This window comes from Schistocerca gregaria, chromosome 9, assembly GCF_023897955.1.
Source record: "Schistocerca gregaria isolate iqSchGreg1 chromosome 9, iqSchGreg1.2, whole genome shotgun sequence".
NCBI classification, from domain to species: domain Eukaryota; kingdom Metazoa; phylum Arthropoda; class Insecta; order Orthoptera; family Acrididae; genus Schistocerca; species Schistocerca gregaria.
The window spans coordinates 194,840,353-194,859,209 of NC_064928.1; the positions used below are offsets into that span (position 1 = coordinate 194,840,353).

Genomic DNA, 18,857 nt, shown 5'->3' on the forward strand with positions numbered 1-18,857 from the left:
ACACGACAGAAGTGTAAAGTTCTTCCAGAAATAATTTTTGCCCAGTAAGTACATAAGAAGTTGTGATATGGTATCATATGTTTTTGTGGTCATACGTTGCATTTTACACCATTCTATAAATTCCACATTTAACATCAATTTAAAAACATCGAACATTACTGTCGGCCATCTAGGTTTAGACGCCGATGATAAACTCGAAACTGTATCGATGCCTTCCACACATAGCACATCTCTGATCGCGACTACTGCTCCCCCGTTATGTCCTTCGATCCTTGTAACGTACTCGGGTTACTGTAGTAAAGTTCGCGACAATCCAGAAGGTTTTTGACACGGCTTCTCAGAGGTAGCATCCAATGAAATTGTATGTGTTTGGCACATCGTCTCAATTGTTTGACTGAATTTGTGATTTCCTGTCAGGATATTCACTGTTCGAATTAATTGCCAGGAAGTCATAGAGTGAAACAGAAATGATATCTGGCGTTCTCCAACGAACTCTTACAGGCCCTCAGCTGGTCTTTGTATTTTGTAGACAGTCTGAGTAGCCTTGTTAAGCTGTTAGCAGTCGATGACGTCGTTTAAAGTCTAGTAAAATCATCCGAAGATCAAAGGAATTGCACAATGTTAGGTCGTCCACGTGAATACTAAAAAAAATTTGCATTACGCGATAAATAATACAAATTTAACGTTGTAGGTTGAGCTAAATATCTAGGGATTGTAATTACAAACAACTTAAATTGAAACCATCACGTAGAAAATGTTGTGGGGGAAGGCAAACCAAAGATTGCGCTTGGAAGGTGCGACAGATCTAATAAACAGACTGCCTGCAGTGGGGGGGGGGGGGGGGGGGCGTCTCCCACTATACTTTAAGCAGTCTACCTACCTGGATAGGTTTCAGGTTGTCTGCCCCTAACTCTGCGGTAGTAGATACTGGTTTAGCCGACAATTGCAGCGTTGACAAAAATTCGACTAAATCCGTGTCACACAAAGACCACATAAGTCCATGGGCAATAGCTGAAAGATGCATGACTTCGTTAAAAATGTCTAAAATTTAGTTTAAGTTGGTTTATTGCATTTAGGACACTGAAAAAGGCTATCAAGTCCGTCTTTAATAACCCGACATCAATTATGTAATATTACTGACCGCTACTGTTACAAGATCACACCCGAATGCAGGCAGAAGATATTTAGTCGGACCCGATATTTTGAACGTCCTAAACAATCACTCACCCACGACTACCTGCGAGTTAACACATTGAATCTGCTCCCTCCAAAGAAATTCTCGCCATAATGTCTCAGAATCTGCACCAAACACGCCACGCGGACTTTATGTTCGACATGAAATTTTCACACGCAAATATCCCCTAAAGTAAACCACTCACAAAGCTCGAACTTTCACAAAATACTCAAAACTGTAGTCGCTTTTCGTCAACGACACGAGTACTGATCAAATGCGTGAATTTCTTCATTTTGGAACAAATTTGATGAGAGCTGTTTAATCTAGGTGTTTACAAGAAAACTGTTACCGAGCGACTATGGTGACTCATAGATCTGGGGCACTAAGCCGTACTTAAACACGCGGAAATGGCTATCAAGTCCTATTCAGATGATTCAAATGGCTCTATGGGACTTAACATCTGAGGCCATCAGTCCCCTAGAACTTAGAACTACTTAAACCTAACTAACCTGAGGACATCACATACATCCATGCCCGAGGCAGAATTCGAACCTGCGACCGAAGCAGTTGCGAGATTCAGGACTAAAGCGCCTATAACTGCTCGGCCACAACGGCCGACCAAGTCATATTGGCTAGTGTGTTAAGCAGCGAATCAGACCATCTCGAGCTATTCTAGATTTGCGGTATTTGTATAGTCAGATTACCACAAGTAATTTAGACCAGAAACCTCGTAAATTCCGAAACAAAGTAAAATTTAATGAAAACAAAATACTATTCCTTCCACAAAGTAAATTACTAATAAATTTAATACTCAACGCCCCTTCTGGCTGCCGTTTACAAAATCAAGCTCGCTCAGACATATGTCACAAATTTGTCCATTGCACAAGTTTCTCGTCCATCCATTTACATAGTTTTAAATAAAATATCACATTCTCACTTTACGTATATTATCCAGTTACTCTCTCAGCCTCTCCAGAAAACTCACACAACCACAACACGATGAAATAATAATTTTCCAAGTGTTTTTAATTCTAACACAAATAAGTGGTAATGAAATTAAAGAAATTCCAGAAAATTAGATTATATGAACCTATCCTCATGAATGTACTTTCAATTGGTGCTATAGATGAGTACATTACAGTCCCTAACTCAGGTTCAGAATGCTAGCACGGTTATTATGTGTTTCAGGTAAAAATCTATATCTCCGAAAGTATTGAAGTTATTGATTTGGAATTTTAACAATGTGGTTGTCAGAATTAAATTTTCACTTTGCAGTGGAGTAAGCGCTGATATGGAACTTCCTAGCAGATTAATACTGTGGGCGGGACCGAGACAGGAACTCGGAACCTTTGCCTTTCGCGGGCAAGTGCTCTGAGCTATACAAGCACGACTCACGCCCCGTCCTCACAGCTTTACTTCTGCCAGTACCTCGCCTCCTACCTTCCAAACTTTACAGAAGCTCTCCTGCACGCCTTGCAGAACTAGCACTCCTGAAAGAAAGGATATTGCGGAGACATGGCTTAGCCACAGCCTGGGGGATGTTTCCAAAATTAAATTTTCACTCTGCAGCGGAGTTTGCGCTGATATGAAACTTCCTGCCAGATTAAAACTGTGTGCCCGACCGAGACTCGAACTCGGGGCTTTAGCCCTTCTCAGGCAAGTGTTGTACGACTGTGCTGATTTTTATCCACTTGACAACATGGTGTGAGGTTCAACGCTAAATGAACACATTGCACAAGAAAAATATTTTTAAGACCTGAAGACAACAGCAAAGTCCGTTCGAAACAGGTTGTCTTAAATAAAAATCAAACTGTATAAAATGCGTGTTTAAACCACCATCAGCGAAAGGCAAAGGTCCCGAGTTCGAGTCTCGGTCCAGCACACAGTTTTAATCTGCCAGGAAGTTTCATACCAGCGCGCACTCCGCTGCAGAGTGAAAATCTCATTCTGGAAATATCACCTAGGCAGTGGCTAAGCCATGTCTCCGCAATATCCTTTCTGCCAGGAGTGCTAGTTCTGCAAGGTTCGCAGGAGAGCTTCTGTAAAGTTTGGAAGGTAGGAGACGAGTTACTGGCAGAATTGAAGCTGTGAGGACGGGCCGTGAGTCGTGCTTGGGTATCTCCGTTGGTAGAGCACTTGCCCGCGAAAGGCAAAGGTCCCGAGTTCGATTCTCGGTCCAGCACACAGTTTTAATCTGCCAGGAAGTTTCATATCAGCGCACATTCCACGTTGTTGTTGTTGTTGTTGTGATGATCTTCAGTCCTGAGACTGGTTCGATGCAGCTCTCCATGCTACTCTATCCTGTGCAAGCTTCTTCATCTCCCAGTACCTACTGCAACCCACATATGTATTCATCTCTTGGCCTCCCTCTACGATTTTTACCCTCCATGCTGCCCTCCAATACTAAATTGGTGATCCCTTGATGCCTCAGAACATGTCCTACCAACCGATCCCTTCTTCTAGTGAAGTTGTGCCACAAACTCCTCTTCTTCCCAATTCTATTCAGTACCTCGTCATTAGTTATGTGATCTACCCATCCAATCTTCAGCATTCTTCTGTAGCACCACATTTCGAAATCTTCTATTCTCTTCTTGTCCAAACTACTTATCGTCCACATTTCAGTTCCATACACGGCTACCCTCCCTACAAATACTTTCAGAAACGACTTCCTGACACTTATATCTATACTCGAAGTTAACAAATTTCTCTTCTTCAGAAACGCTTTCCTTTGCCATTGCCAGTCTACATTTTATATCGCACTGCACACTCCAATGCAGAGTGAAAATCTCATTCTGCATTACGTTTATCATTACTTAAATAATGTGTAGAGCATGTCATGAATATCAGTAACCAATAATAACAAGCGTACACACACCAGTCCTAAGATCTTCTCTCTGCTCTGTGTACGCTTGTTACTAGTATGTTAGCATCTAACAGTTCTGTGTGGTATATCTATATTCATGGCATGCTTTACACATTATTTAAGTAATGACAAATGTGATGTGGGTTAAACCATTGTAATCCTTATCCGTGAAGATGGCCCATGACGTAAACCGGTCGATATTTGGGTTTAAAATAAAAGCAGCTGATGGTTAAATACGCATTTTATACATTACTTGAAGGCTCTTGATAGACACCTTCCAAATATGTTTAAAAAATGTTTCATACGAGCTAGGCTGTTGAATGTTTTTAGCGCTTCAGATGCGATTTCATCACTTAAACTTTGGGAACTTACTGTTCATGAGCTAAAAAATAAATTGAAAATTTTTAAAAAGATTTCTTTCAAAAATTTGGTCTTGATCACACCACGTTTGTTTCAAGTACATAGGTGACCGGGTTTGATCATAGTAGATGACCATCATCAGACCTGTAATTTAATTTGGAATGTAATAGAAACCTTACTAGATTGACAATAAAATATGACAAAATGCTTATAAGGATAAAATACAATAAAACTTGTTATAGCCATGGCAACCTTCGAAGCTGGTAGGTGGAGCACTCTTCTCAGCTGCTGTGATGTCAACTGGTGCCAGCAAGTGACGGCCATACGCTTAAATACGAAGATACTCCGCCTACTTCTTCTCCCTCTACCTCACGTCAACCAATCAGTTCAGAAAATCATAGCACCCAGTTCAATCCATGGCAGAAATGTACCTTAGAACAGTAGATAAATATGTATATCACAATCATAAACTTCCAACTAGAAATATTAAGAAATATAACTCCATTTTTAATAAATCAGTTTTAAGACACTTAAAAAGAAGTGTATGTAATATCATACCACTCTGCAATTGATCAAATCTTATGCTTGTTAAGCAGGCTATGTTCAGCCACCGCTGATTTTTCCAAATACCAGCATTTCAGGCGACGCTCGTGCTCGATGCAGCGGTCGGCAACGGTTCTTACAGACTGGCCCACGTAATTCTTGCCGCATTCGCAAGGAATTGTACAAATTCCCGGCACTCTTAAGCCGAGACTATCTTTGACTGGTCTCAACATTTCCTTAATTTTACTAGGTGGTCGGAAAACAGGTTTTATTCCTTGCCTCTTCAGGACTCTGGCTATCATGCTCGTTGTAGCACCGCAAAACGGAAGCCGCACTGTGTGTTGGTCCTCTTCTTGTATATGGGCGGCATCGAGTCTTACTTTCTTGGACAATACTGATTTAATTTCACCGGCGGAATAACCATTCCTCTTGAAAACAGTCGTCAAATGGTTAATCTCTTGACCGAGGTGGTCCTTGTCGGAAATAGTCCTGGCTCTGTGTACTAAAGTATTCAGCATAGCTCTCTTCTGAGACGGATTATGGAAGCTGTGGCTATGCAGATATAAGTCTGTATGGGTTGGCTTGCTGTACGCAGAATGGCCCAGTCGTCCATCCGGCTTTGGCTCCACCAACACATCTAAAAAAGGTAACTTCCTTTGCTTCTCTACCTCCAATGTAAATTTTATGTTTGGATGTACACCATTTAAATGTTCGACGAACTGCTGCAGCGTGTCACTGCCGTGTGGCCAGATTAAAAAAGTATCGTCGGCGTATCTGTAGAAGCATGATGGGCGGAGGTGAGCACTGCTCAACGCTCGTTCTTCAAAATCCCCCATGATATTTTATACAATATTTAAGTAGTTCCATGGCTGTAAAGAGATATTTTGTAAAATGTAAACTTTCACGGCCGGAACTGTCTTGATTAATAAAATTCTTTTCCGGGCTATTATACCGTGGTCTGATGGATTTCGCATTGTAACCCGACGTTTCGTCCCCATCTGCGGAGGACATCTTCAAGGGGGTTCGTGGCTTCTTCCGAAACACACACTGTCTCACTACTCAGTACTCAGTAGGGAGACAGTGTGTGTTTCGGAAGTTAACAGAAGCCACGAACCCCCTTGAAGATGTCCTCCGCAGATGGGGACAAAACGTCGGGTTACAATGCGAAATCCATCAGACCACGGCATAATAGCCCGGAAAAGAATTTTATTAATCAAAGAGATATTTTATACATAACTATTTTATGTTATTGTCGTACTTTGGTTTTTTTACGTTTTGACGATTATGTGAACCCGTTTTACACTGACTGGTTGACTTGAGGTAGAGGGAAAAGAGGTAGGCAGAGCATCTTAGTGTTTAAGCGTATGCCCGTCACTTGCTGGCACCAGTTGACATCGCATCAGCTGAGAAGGTTGCCATGGGCATAACTAGTCTTATTGTATTTTATCCTTATAAGCATTTTGTCGTATTTTATTGTCAATCTAGTAAAGTTTCTATCAATCTAGTAAGGTTTCTATTACTTTCTAAATTAAATTACAGGTCTGATGATGGTCATGTGATATGACCGAAACCGGTCACCTATGTTCTTGAAACATACGTGGTGTGATCAAGACTGAATTTTTGAGAGAAAAATTTTTAAATTCAAAATTGATATTTTCGGTCAGTTTCATGAGCGTCCCCAGTTAAAAAGCTTTGAGTATTCAGGTAAACAATTCGGAGGCATTACTTTTCAGCACGGCCTCGTAGAGTGACTGAACGAGGCCAGCGAGATGCGACTTTCCGCCGTCAGCGGAAATGGAAGAGGTTTCTCCGTCTGTGAAAAGGGGCGAGGCCACGCTTGTGAATGGAGCGGCCGCCAGGCTCGCATTTCTGCCCGCGAAAGCTGAATGGACGGAAAGGCCTGGTGGCTGTTGAGTGCGGTGTGGCGACGCTGATGGACGGGTGGCCGCTGCTGTGACTGTCCCTGGAGGCCGGTTTGGGGTTCCGAGAAACGCGCGACGCTCGGGGACCGCTGTGGCTCCATTGAGCGGCTTTCTCCGCCGCCTGGTCGTCATCGCAGCCTCCAAATGCGGAGTCGGCGCTGCAACCTGTCTGGAAGGAGGCTGTACAGACCGTGCGCTCTGCGCGTATGACGAAACCGGCTTTTCCACGGGTTATTTTGCTTTCAACCCCACGCCCCACCACCCCCTCCCCCAGCACCGTGACACTGTGACCTATCGAAGATACTTGATTGTCGCAATCACGATACTCTACGGCAGGAGTTCACTAAGCAATCCACCACCTCCTTTTTTTTTTTTTTTTTTTTTTTTTTTTTTTTTTTTTTTTTTTGAGAGCAGACCAGTATCACTTGCAAAGCGATTTAGAAAAAGATTGCTGTATGGTGTGGCAGGTGGCAGATGACGCTAAATAACGAAAAGTGTGAGGTGATCCACATGAGTTCCAAAAGAAATCCGTTGGAATTCGATTACTCGATAAATAGTACAATTCTCAAGGCTGTCAGTTCAAATAAGTACCTGGGTGTTAAAATTGCGAACAACTTCAGTTGGAAAGACCACATAGATAATACTGTGGGGAAGGCGAGCGAAAGGTTGCGTTTCATTGGCAGGACACTTAGAAGATGCAACAAGTCCACTAAACAGACAGCTTACACTACACTCGTTCGTCCTCTGTTAGAATATTGCTGCGCGGTGTGGGATCCTTACCAGGTGGGACATCGAAAGGGTACAAAAAAGGGCAGCTCGTTTTGTATTATCACGTAATAGGGGAGAGTGGCAGTTATGATCCGCGATTTGGGATGGAAGTCATTACAGCAAAGACGTTTTTCGTCGCGGCGAGATCTATTTACGAAATTTCAGTCACCAACTTTCTCTTCCGAGTTCGAAAATATTTTGTTGAGCCCAACCCACATAGGTAGGAATGATCATCAAAATAAAATAAGAGAAATCAGAGCTCGAACAAAAAGATTTAGGTGTTCGTTTTTACCGCGTGCTGTTCGGGAGTGGAATGGTAGAGAGATAGTATGATTGTGGTCCGATTAACCCTCTGCCAAGCACTTAAATCTGAATTGCAGAGTAATCATGTAGATGTAGATGTAGATGTTGGTTTTATTCAGTATTCCAACACACCACATTATTCTCCAAGCTTTTCGCTACAAAACACAATTTTTCGAGTCACCGTTCAATGCTACGGCCCTGCGCTACCTCACTACACTGAGGCGCCAGAGAAACTGCTATAGGAATGCGTATTCAAATACAGAGATATGTAAACAGGCAGAATACGGCGTTGCGGTCGGCAACGCCTATATAAGACAACAAGTGTATGAAGATAGTAACTGTTCTCGGAAGAACAGATACCGCTGATGACCGTGGAGCTTCTCTAAAATAAATGGTAATTAACTGAAACCCTCAGCTGCCGAGAGGTGTTGTTGACGTACATAGATGGGGACAGCTGAAAATGTGTGCCCCCACCGGAACTCGAACCCGAGATCGCCTACTTACATGGCAGACGCTCTATCCATCTTATCCACCGAGGACACAGATGAATAGCGCGGCTCCACGGACTTATACCTTGCACGCTTCTAATGAGACCTGCCTCGGTCATGCATGTGTGTGATGTCCTTAGGTTAATTAGGTTTAAGTAGTTCTAAGTTCTAGGGGACTGATGACCTCAGATGTTAAGTCCCATAGTGCTCAGGGCCATTTGAATTTGATATATGCGTCCGCAAATCAACCGTTGCCGCGGTATCGTATTAATTCGATTTGGGAACTAGCTGTAAATGCCCCAGAATACTACTGTGTTTACGTCGGTATCGTAAGGACACCACACCCTGCCCTTCTAACCCTGTTAATTTAGGCAAGTATTTGACCCATTTTTGAAAAAAACTAATTGACGCAGGACCATAATATTTTTACTGTATGTTACATGATGCTAATAGTGACTGAGTTTTTATGTTATGCAGACTATCTGAAAAATTCATTCATTTACCTATGATAGTTTCTGATATAATGGGGCATATGTACTGAAAATTTTAGTTTGTGGGAAATTGACTTTAAAGAAAAAACTTTTGAAATTTGTTACTTAAAGTTAATTACAACTGTCCTGCAGCATATGATGGCCCTTCTTTGGCCTCTAGCATGTCTTCCAGCTTCTTTTTCACCTTCCTGGATGTTTGTCTTGCTTTCTTCTCCATATTAGATGCAGACCTGTCTGCATGGCTATCTTCATTTTATCGCAATGTTGCAGCCCAATGATCGTATTTTCACCAGGATTAATTCCCAGTTTTTTCAGTACCCAACACTTTCCAATATTACCACAATTAAATGTAATAACAAATACAATTTTAGGAATGCGGTTCCAAATTATGCTGCCAAAACATTCAATTGGGTTCTGTGTCTGCCCATGCAAACATTTCCTTACAAGTTCAGGATGAGCCAAGTCTCTGCAAATAGGTTTCATTGCTGTAATAACAGCAGCAGGAAGAAAATGGTGGTGACAATAAGATTCTCCAGTTGCCTGAGACCTGTTGTATTTACACCGCTAAATTTCTCCTGATGGACACAATCCATGACATGGCTTATCATCAGTAGAGGACTTATGGAAGAATATGGCCGAAACATCTTTCTTCATTGCCTCCAGATTTTCTTTATTTCGTCTAATTGCGTGCCCATAGTAAACCTGCATGTTTTCTATTTCAGTTTTAGTTAACCGACCCTGTCCGGTCAACAATTTTCCATCTTATAATTTTGTTTTCCTATCATATCAACAGTTAGTTTTCTCAGCCTTGTTCCCAAACGTTTTTGAACACGGCCTACACATTCTATTTAGCTAATAATGGCATCTCCATATGGCTTAGGGTTGACAGTGGGTGACAGAAACGTGGGCGTGTCACATGAACACACGTGGTAGGAAAACGCTCTTTAAATGTTCGAAAAAAAATTTTCAGCAAAACCTTTTTCAGAGTACTTAAATAAAACCTTAATCTATCGAAATCTGATGAAACCGAAAATCGATTTTTTTTTTACCTGAACCGCAGTGTGGTCCCCTTAAGGTTTGGAATCGACTTTGTTTGTTTACGCATGCACAACTACTCCCCCCCCCCCCCCCCGGCTCCCCCCCTCCCCCGCCCCCCTGCACTGTGCTGTACCGGCACCACAATCAGTTACAAACATGAACCCAACACATCCGCTGACCACCAGACTCTCTGTACATGAACATTGTTGGAGGTATCTGGGATGCCTTGCTACGTGCTGTTGAGAAGAGATCTCCACCTCTCGTACTGTTACGGATTTATGGACTGCCTTGAAGGATTCATGGTGTCAGTTCACTCGAGCACTACTTGAGACATTAGTCGAGTCCATGCCATCTCGTGTTAGGGCACTTCTGCGTACTCTCGGGCGTCCTACACGATCTTAGGGAGGTGTACCAGTTTCTTGGGCTCTTCAGTGTATATCATTTTCCTTTACAAATATTAACACGTCCAATAACATCGTCAAAATAATAGCCATCTTACGCACCCTGTAGATAGCTGCCCCCTGAAACAGCCTGAACGGAGACGTGTGTACTGATGAGTAGGTTCAAATGGCTCTGAGCACTATGGGACTCAACTGCTGTGGTCATTAGTCCCCTAGGACTTAGAACTACTTAAACCTAACTAACCTAAGGACATCACACACATCCATGCCCGAGGCAGGATTCGAACCTGCGACCGTAGCAGTCGCACGGCTCCGGACTGCGCGCCTAGAACCGCGAGACCACCGCGGCTAGCCGGTGGAGGACGTGGACCCATTAGAGGGGGGGGGGAATCAGAGCTCGCACGGGAGGATTTAAGAACCGTTTTTCTCCCCGCGCTGTTCGAGAGTAGCAGTCGCACGGTTCCGGACTGCGCGCCTAGAACCGCGAGACCACCGCGGCCGGCTACTGATGAGTAGCGCCCGGATTCTAATTACCTAAAAAACAGTGAAATATGCAAGCATATATGACAAAACTTACATAAATACACTCCTGGAAATTGAAATAAGAACACCGTGAATTCATTGTCCCAGGAAGGGGAAACTTTATTGACACATTCCTGGGGTCACATACATCACATGATCACACTGACAGAACCACAGGCACATAGACACAGGCAACAGAGCATGCACAATGTCGGCACTATTACAGTGTATATCCACCTTTCGCAGCAATGCAGGCTGCTATTCTCCCATGGAGACGATCGTAGAGATGCTGGATGTAGTCCTGTGGAACGGCTTGCCATGCCATTTCCACCTGGCGCCTCAGTTGGACCAGCGTTCGTGCTGGACGTGCAGACCGCGTGAGACGACGCTTCATCCAGTCCCAAACATGCTCAATGGGGGACAGATCCGGAGATCTTGCTGGCCAGGGTAATTGACTTACACCTTCTAGAGCACGTTGGGTGGCACGGGATACATGCGGACGCGCATTGTCCTGTTGGAACAGCAAGTTCCCTTGCCGGTCTAGGAAGTGTAGAACGATGGGTTCGATGAGGGTTTGGATGTACCGTGCACTATTCAGTGTCCCCTCGACGATCACCAGAGGTGTACGGCCAGTGTAGGAGATCGCTCCCCACACCATGATGCTGGGTGTTGGCCCTGTGTGCCTCGGTCGTATGCAGTCCTGATTGTGGCGCTCACCTGCACGGCGCCAAACACGCATACGACCATCATTGGCACCAAGGCAGAAGCGACTCTCATTGCTGAAGACGACACGTCTCCATTCGTCCCTCCATTCACGCCTGTCGCGACACCACTGGAGGCGGGCTGCACGATGTTGGGGCGTGAGCGGAAGACGGCCTAACAGTGTGCGGGACCGTAGCCCAGCTTCATGGAGACGGTTGCGAATGGTCCTCGCCGATACCCCAGGAGCAACAGTGTCCCTAATTTGCTGGGAAGTGGCGGTGCGGTCCCCTACGGCACTGCATAGGATCCTACGGTCTTGGCGTGCATTCGTGCGTCGCTGCGCTTCGGTCCCAGGTCAATGGGCACGTGCACCTTCCGCCGACCACTGGCGACAACATCGATGTACTGTGGAGACCTCACGCCCCACGTGTTGAGCAATTCGGCGGTACGTCCACCCGGCCTCCCGCATGCCCACTATACGCCCTCGCTCAATGTCCGTCAACTGCACATACGGTTCACGTCCACGCTGTCACGGCAAGCTACCAGTGTTAAAGACTGCGATGGAGCTCCGTATGGCACGGCAACTGGCTGACACTGACGGCGGCGGTGCACAAATGCTGCGCAGCTAGCGCCATTCGACAGCCAACACCGCGGTTCCTAGTGTGTCTGCTGTGCCGTGCCTGTGATCATTGCTTGTATAGCCCTCTGCAGTGTCTGGAGCAAGTATGGTGGGTCTGACACACCGGTGTCAATGTGTTCTTTTTTCCGTTTCCAGGAGTGTATGACTTTAAAAATAAAATATGACTTAATAGAAGTTTATTTAAAGCATTTTTGTTTATTTAATTTTTTATTCACCAAAAAGTAATACAAAATTCACTGCTCAAAATGTTGTAGGTATAGTTCTTTCTTTCTGTAGGGTTCGTGGCTAATTTGCACCTATTTTTTGAATGTCTTTTTTGTTTTCTAAACACAAAGTTCAGTGAAAAGGTCATCTATCGAAACACTAAAACAATGTTTTTATTTCTACATAGTGTTTAAAGCGTTTCACATTATTTAATACTGTATGTCAATCTTCAGTATCTGCAAAGTTGCACTGGATCACAAGGTGCATCTTCAGGTTTTCCACTGTCAAAGATCTACTACGGTTGTCGCTGAGGATAGTTTTGTACTTGGAAAAGCTCCTCTCCACTTCACAAGACGTCACTGGAGCGTATTTGAAGGCAGCCAGGTCACTGGAGTTCAGCTTTGTTTCACTATCTTCAAATGTTGCGGCATTCCCTGAAAGACTGTCACTAATTTTGCACAGCGTAGAATATCCAGGATTCCGTTGGAGAACACTTTGCAATTTGGTTTTCACTTTGTCAGCCACGTGACCAGGGGCTCGACACAACTCACTCTGCACATGTTGCACAATACTCAGGGCCCCACATAGCTGAGTGCCAACGGCTTCCAGTCGTTTGATGGCTTTTGATATCACTGAAAAATTGTCGTTGATGAAGTTTCGAGACAATTTATCTGTAAAAACTTCTTTCACAATTTAGATAGCACTTGATTCATCGCTATCAAGCTCACAGAAGATTTTCTTTATTTGGGTGTAGTTGGTGCAGTAATACTCAACAGCATTAAGCCAAGAACTCCATCGTGTAAGAACAGGTTTAGGTGGGAGGGGCGTTGAATGTGTTTGTTCCCTGAATTTCTGCACCCTTAGCGGAGCCTTCGCATAGATTTTCTTGCCAGAGGAAATTAATTTGTCGACGTCACGGTAATTTGATCGCACATCTTCGGCAACTCTGTGCAACGCATGTGCGAGGCAAGTGGCGTACACCATACTGGGGTAGAGAATCTGAAGCCCTTTGGCTGCTTTAGCCATATATGAAGCATCATGTGTTACAAGGAGCTAAACGTTGTCTCTTTTCACACTATCCAGCCAAGGTAGCTTCAGAGAGTTGTCAAACAAGATAGCAATCGCCTAATTCTTTACTCTATCGAGAGCTTCACACGTTAGTAGGAACGTATTTCCAGGGCCATGAACTTTTAGAACACCACCAACAACATTTGCAATATGTCGCCCACTAATATCTGTAGTTTCATCTGTCGACAGCTAGATATTCTGCTCAGCAATAGTAATTCGTATTTTGTTCAGCACATCGTTGTAGCATACGGATAAATAGTTCCTTCTCAGTGTAGATTCATCTGGAACTGGATGTGTTGTATACTTCTCCAACAACCATCTGAAGTGTGGAGTCTTCAGCTTTTCCAATGGGATGTTGCAGGACACCATCATCTGACACAAATCCTTGCAGAATGATTGCACGGTTGACGATTGACCTGCCTCTTCAAATAACAGCGTTTGCCTGCTGTTATTTTCAGCACTTCGTTTCGCACAGCCGCTGTGTTGAGCGATATTACAGTGTTGTTGCACATTAAAGCGCTTTTCTGCACTAACTTTAAGTTCACACAGTTAACAAAATAATATTTTCCCCATCAGTACTAAAGAACTTGTCTGCAAATTCTCGCCGGCCGGAGTGGCCGAGCGGTTCTAGGCGCTGCAGTCTGGAACCGCGCGACCGCTACGGTCGCAGGTTCGAATCCTGCCTCGGGCATGGATGTCTGTGTTGTCCTTAGGTTCGTTAGGTTTAAGTAGTTGTAAGTTCTAGGGGACTGATGACCTCAGAAGTTAAGCCCCATAGTGCTCAGAGCCATTTGAACCTTTTTTTTTTTTTTTTTTTTTTTTTTTTTTTTTTTTTTTTTTTTTGCAAGTTCTTGAACATATCCTCGCAACTTCACGCTGTCGGAGCATTTTGCTTTAGGCATGTTGAACAAGGCAAAGGCTGTATTCAAACTGGCTACTGGGAACACCTGTGCGACTGCCATTGTTGGCTCTGAGAGTGTATTGTCGACTCTGCGCAACAATGTTTTATGTTCGCGAAACGACTGTTGTGGTACACCGATTTTCTGCTACAGTCCTGAGAAATGAAGCTGTGTACTAATTTATCTGTTTATCTTTTATAATAGCACGTTAAATATTGTCTCGTGAGCAACATATTCGTTTTCTTATTCATGTGTCCCGTAACATACGAGAAAAACTGTATATGCATTTTTGGCTAAAGTTGACGGAAATATGGCCTATTATATTAAAAGTTAGCCGCAATATGACCTATTACTAAAATTTGTTGAAATATGACTTTCACATTTTTCGACACTAAAATGCCTAGATTTGTGTATAAATTGTTCTAAAATTCACCCTATAGTCCAGAACAGAGGTCTCCAAACTACGGCCCGAGTTAGCTGGCCGGACATCCCCGGTACCCGGCCCGCCAAATATTAGAGGTGGTGCCTATACTGCCAACAATTGAGTTTCGAGGCCTATGGCGACCAATACACCCCGACACTGGCTCTGCTACTCGCTACAAGACTGCATAAGTAAACTTATTGTTGCGCCGCTTGAAATAACAATGCGTTGACATACTATTCCTCTGTTACGTCTTGTAGTAATAGTGTTGCTAACAATGATTTTGAGATTTCGTTAACTTTGCAGGACGCTTTCGTGAAGAATGTGCAGTGACATACTTTTTTGTCCGTGAAATTCGCCAGAATAAAATACGCCAGAATTTCGGTCTGGTACGTCCACCAATCAAAATTATGTAATGAAATAAAAATCGTAGTTCGTTTCAGTATTCCCACAACCTTAGATTTTTGCGATTTCATCTTTCCTTTAGCCTTACATTACGGAAGTCATGGAGTCCTAGGCTGCTTTAATCCCACTAGGTTAGGGTGACCAAATTATTTTCGGTGAAAACTGGGACACATTCACCCGAATGCCAATGGACACCTCATTCCACATGTACCCAGGTTTCTTAATTTTAAATATTAATGTTTTGTTGATACATTTTGTAAACCCGATTACTATAACTAATAAGAGGATACAGAAGATTGATATAACCTAGATTATCTGTATAATTGATGACATTTAATAAACGTATACAGTAATAAAGAAATGTATTACGATTTTACAAAATTTTACAGCCATTCAACTTTTAATCAATTAGTATTAACATGAGCTTTAATATTACTGAGCACTTGTAGATGGAATTGACTGTCCTTGGAGAAAAGGGTATTTTTCACTGTCTCCAGCCTTCTTGATCATGTCTTTGTTCTTTGAGACACCGTGATCAAACTCGGCACAATCCATTTTGTAGTTGTACAGGATCTGCAGGATTGCTTCAAGAGAGTCCACCTCCATTCTGTTTCTTTCATCAGTCCACTGGATATTCATGAACGAAAATATTCTTTCCACATTGGCATTATGGGCTGGGATTGCAAATAAATACCTTGCAATTATTACCAACTCAGAGTAATGCTGAAGACAGTCACAGCTTTTTTTTTTTAAAAAAAACCTCACCCAATTCTCATGACATTCCAATGGTGTTTTTTTTTTCATCATTCCACTTGTGAAGACTTTCTTCAACAAAATTTGTCAGTACGCCGAACTGATCAAAGATAATGGAATCATCGATTTCAATCTCTTTACTCTTCAAATAAGAAACTGTTCCTTCAACACTTTCCCATTTTGTCACTCTCTTAAGTAACATCCAATCAAACACCGGCGATGAGGGTAAACATGAGGCGCTCCACTTGCTAAGGTATTCTACACAAGTGTCATAAAACTTGTTAACTTCTTCTCTAAAACTCCTTTTCGCTGCTTCTGATACTTCTGCTCTTTTAAGGACAGATTAAACATTAAAAGAAATGAACTGCTGTTCTCTCCTCTTAGTAACAGTTTACAGAGTATTTTTCAAAGCATCATTTACCTCTATTACACTTTTCGTGCTTCCTTCAATTTCCTTTATGCCATGCTGCAAAGTGCTAAGCTGACTGTGAGTGAACTATAAGTAGGCTTCACCTAAAGGGTTACTGAAAAACTGGAACGATATTTTGGGGGCTTTGTCTTCATTTAGGAAAAAATCTTTTAACGGTTCAAACAGGCGGATTACTCTTTCAACTGCTGGAAGCAGTGATAACCAGCGAGATTTCGAGTGACACATTACTTTCATATATTCAGTTCCCACATAACCACAGAACTCCTTAAGCCTCTCTGTTCTAACAGTATAAATGTAAAAGTGTGAGTATACCTTCATGACGATAGTTTCAACATCACTTAAACTGTCCGCAGATGTCTGTACGCTATTGTGTAAAACATGTGCAGGGCACCCTATGCCTTCAATGTTTTCATGCAATGTTGATTTTAATTGGGTAAATACGTTGCATTTGCCTTGTTTTTTTTAAACCACCAAAGTTTGTGTTGATGTTGTCTCCACAAAATGCCATACATTTATTTTTCTCAAGATCGAACATTTCGATAATATTCATACAAAATCTTGAAATTTCGTCAGATGTTTCATTAGGTGGGGAACTCACCTTAAAAGTTTGGTCTGAATTCCCTGATTAATATCGAAACACTGAACAAAAAAATGGAAATATTTTAGTGGCCTTATGATTGCTGGCATCAGTGGATATCCCGTAGAAAGAAGACTTTTTGTTGTATTTAAGACTTCCCTTTACACTCTGGGGAGCAATAACTCCTTTCACTAAGGCTGACACTGTAGTTCTTGCTGAACTAAACTTTTTTGCAATGGAGGAATCATCAAACATAATGCTGTTAAGCTTATTAGTACAATCACTACATCTATAAGTTTGGTGATGTTTTACCGTGTGGTAGGCTAGTGTAAGCTCGGCTGCTCCAACTTTCGTCTCTTCACTTGACTGATGTTTCACAAAATAATTTTGTAGAGTTTTACTGCAGCTCGGTGCACTGTATCTGTTAATGTGTTTCTTTGACCTGATATGATCAACTATGTCAGAACGTCCACCATGACTTATACTAATAAAACAGTTACATACGGAACACTCTGCTTCGTAACCAAAACGACCTTTCTTAATGAAATTCCATTCCTTGGGATAACAGTCACTGAACTTGCAGGGACGTTTCGGCATTGCGTTTCACAGTACTGCAGCAATAATACCACTAATATGAGAAAAAAGTATTGCAGTTTGTCTGACGAAACATCAACTACTACACTGTTCTGACAATGAGTGTGTAAGTGGCGCGACAATCGGACAGTTTCATAGCTCTCTTACAATAATACAACTTGCTATTTGTTGGCCAAAGTACCGCTCAAAATAAATTATTGCCTGAGTGTATCAATACTGATACTGTGATTACTAGTATGGGACAACGGAGGTTTTAGACAAATAAGCTAAAATACACTCCTGGAAATGGAAAAAAGAACACATTGACACCGGTGTGTCAGACCCACCATACTTGCTCCGGACACTGCGAAAGGGCTGTACAAGCAATGATCACACGCACGGCACAGCGGACACACCAGGAACCGCGGTGTTGGCCGTCGAATGGCGCTATCTGCGCAGCATTTGTGCACCGCCGCCGTCAGTGTCAGCCAGTTTGCCGTGCCATACGGAGCTCCATCGCAGTCTTTAACACTGGTAGCATGCCGCGACAGCGTGGACGTGAACCGTATGTGCAGTTGACGGACTTTGAGCGAGGGCGTATAGTGGGCATGCGGGAGGCCGGGTGGACGTACCGCCGAATTGCTCAACACGTGGGGCGTGAGGTCTCCACAGTACATCGATGTTGTCGCCAGTGGTCGGCGGAAGGTGCACGTGCCCGTCGACCTGGGACCGGACCGCAGCGACGCACGGATGCACGCCAAGACCGTAGGATCCTACGCAGTGCCGTAGGGGACCACACCGCCACTTCCCAGCAAATTAGGGACACTGTTGCTCCTGGAGTATCGGCGAGGACCATTCGCAACCGTCTCCATGAAGCTGGGCTATGGTCCCGCACACCGTTAGGCCGTCTTCCGCTCACAGCCCAACATCGTGCAGCCCGCCTCCAGTGGTGTCGCGACAGGCGTGAATGGAGGGACGAATGGAGACGTGTCGTCTTCAGCGATGAGAGTCGCTTCTGCCTTGGTGCCAATGATGGTCATATGCGTGTTTGGCGCCGTGCAGGTGAGCGCCACAATCAGGACTGCATACGACCGAGACACACAGGGCCAACACCCAGCATCATGGTGTGGGGAGCGATCTCCTACACTGGCTGTACACCTCTGGTGATCGTCGAGGGGACACTGAATAGTGCACGGTACATCCAAACCGTCATCGAACCCATCGTTCTACCATTCCTAGACCGGCAAGGGAACTTGCTGTTCCATCAGGACAATGCACGTCCGCATGTATCCCGTGCCACCCAACGTGCTCT

The 18,857-nt window shown here is 43.6% G+C and overlaps 1 protein-coding gene across 4 annotated transcripts in view; it reads left to right on the forward strand.

Annotated features, from left to right (window-relative positions):
* The window catches only part of LOC126291818 (interference hedgehog), a 505,061-nt gene that overhangs the window by 395,848 nt on the left and 90,356 nt on the right, over positions 1 to 18,857 (forward strand). The gene's annotated exons all lie outside the window — the stretch shown is intronic.